The sequence below is a fragment of the Pan troglodytes genome, chromosome 2, assembly GCF_028858775.2.
Source record: "Pan troglodytes isolate AG18354 chromosome 2, NHGRI_mPanTro3-v2.0_pri, whole genome shotgun sequence".
Lineage (NCBI taxonomy): Eukaryota > Metazoa > Chordata > Mammalia > Primates > Hominidae > Pan > Pan troglodytes.
The window spans coordinates 148,059,425-148,062,083 of NC_086015.1; positions in this window are offsets into that span (position 1 = coordinate 148,059,425).

The window sequence follows — 2,659 nt, forward strand, 5'->3', positions numbered from 1 at the left end:
ATCTTGTGTTGAATTGTAATCCCCAGTGTTGAGGGAGGAAACTGGTGGGAGGTGATTGAATCATGGGGGGAATATACCCATTGCTGTTTTCATGATAGTGAGTTCTTACAAGATCCGGTTGTGTAAAAGTCTGTAGCCCTTCCCACTCTCTGTTGTGAAGATGTGCTTGCTTCCCCTTTGTCCTTCTGCAATGACTAAGTTTCCTGAGGCTTTCCAGCCATGTTTCCTGTACAGCATGTGGAACTGTGGTTCAATTAAACCTCTTTTCTTCATAAATTACCCAGTCTCAGGTAGTTCTTTATAGCAATGTGAGAACGGACTAATACACCCCATTTTTCTGTTCTCCCACTTAGCAAAATGACCTCAAAGATTTGACAGGATCAGGCACTCTTAACTTCTTTATTTACTACCTCACTGGAATTTTCTTCTAATTCGCCTTGCTTGACTTCTCCTCCTTAACTCTAAAAGTTGAAATAAATCGAAGCTTTATCCTGTGTAGGGTCCAGCTCTACGGGGCTTAGCGGGTGTTCTCCCCATGTGCAGAGACTAGAGATTGTAATAAATAAAGACACAAGACAAAGAGATAAAGAGAAAACAGCTGGACCCCGGGGACCACTACCATCAAGATGCGGAGACCGGTAGTGGCCCCGAACAGCTGGGCCTGCTGATATTTATTGCATAAAGACAAGGGGGCAGGGTGAGGAGGGTGAATCTTCTAAGTGATTGACAAGGTGAAGCAAGTCACGTGATTACCGGATAGGGGGCCCTTCCCTTTTAGGTAGCCAAGGTAGAGAGAGAAGGCAGCATACATCAGCATTTTCTTCTCTGAACTTATAAGAAAGATCAAAGACTTTTAAGACTTTCACTGTTTCTTCTACCGCTGTCTACTACGAACTTGAAAGAGGAACCAGGAGTACGGGAGGAGCATGAAAGCGGACAAGGAGTGTGATCATTGAAGCACAGCATCACAGGGAGGGTTTTAGGCCTCCAGATGACTGCGGGCAGGCCTGGATAATATCCAGCCTTCCACAAGAAGCTGGTGGAGCAGAGTGTTCCCCAACTCCTCCAAGGAAAGGAGACTCCCTTTCGCGGTCTGCTAAGTAATGGGTGCCTTCCGCGACACTGGCGGTACCGCTTGACCAAGGAGCCCTCAAGTGGCCTTTTGCGGGTGTGACAGAAGGCTCACCTCTTGTCTTCTAGGTCACTTCTCACAATGTCCTTTCAGCACCTGACCCTATACCCGCCGGTTATTCCTAGGTTATATTAGTAATGCAACAAAGAGTAATATTAAAAGCTAATGATTAATAATGTCTATAATAATGATTGATAATTGTTCATGATCATCTCTATATCTAATTTGTATTATGACTATTCTTATTCTAACTATTTTCTTTATTATACTGAAACAGTTTGTGCCTTCAGTCTCTTGCCTCGGCACCTAGGTAATCCTCTGCCCACAATCCTGGGCCCAATTCTCCTTTCCATCTATCTACACAATGTCCACAGGTTATATCATCTATCTACTCCTGTGACTTTAAACACCATAACTGTGCAAAATGCTCTTTGAAATCCCACAGTGATATACCAAACAGCCTTCTTGCCATCTTCATGTGTTTGTCTAATGACATCTTATATATGGAGCTCTTGATTTTTCCCCTTAAATTTGTTCCCTATCATTTAGCCTATTCTAATAAAGAGCAAAACCATCCTCTCAGAAATATCCTGCTAACTTTTTTTCTCCCTGCTCCAACCTCTGATCCTTCTACAATACAATTTCCATATGGCAGATAAGATGATATTAATATTGTACATAAAATATTATACATAAATATGTATCAGATCATGTAACTCCTCTGCTCTAAAGACTCCAGCGGTCTTTCAAAATTAGAACAAGCTCCAAACGTATCATCCTGGCTTACAATGCAAAGTGATCATCCTCTCCTTATCTCTCTGCCATGAAACTCAAGCCTCTACCTTCCTTGCCCAGCATGCATTTGTGAGTGGGACTCCCTTCAGATTTTTTTTCAAAGTTGCTAAACTGAGGCCTGTTTAGGGACTTTGATCAAAATATTCCTTCCATATTTGGTCATATATTTTTTTTCACAAATTAAAAAAATAGTAATCTTGAAATTATTAGCATTACCAGAAATCATCAGGCATTTCAAATTATTTATATTCTTATTTACTCAGCCAGGTTGACATACAGATATGCACAGGTCCTCCCTATGATCTTCACATAGCTAGCTCCTTCTCATCATTCATAGAGCAGCTTAAATGTTACCTCTTCAGGAGGCTATAGGAAACCATTCAGTCACTCTTTATCACATCACCCTTTTAATTTCTCTGTATATCACTTAGTACCAGGCTGATGTTGTTTATTTGTCTAGTTGCTTATTGTTTGTTTGTCTCCCCCAATTAGAATATGAGCTCTATCAGAAGAGCATCCTTGACTCTCTTGTTCTTCGTTGTGTTCCCAGGACTGATGCCTGACCCAGAGCAGGCACTCAATAAATATCATTAATTATATCATATTGCATTCCTTATGGCATCTAGTGCAATACCTGGCTCATATTTTGAGTTTAATAATAGCTTCAAAATGTTTGTATATTACTGAGTCAAATGTTATACCTTTTTAATTTGTCCCTAAAATGTTTAGGCT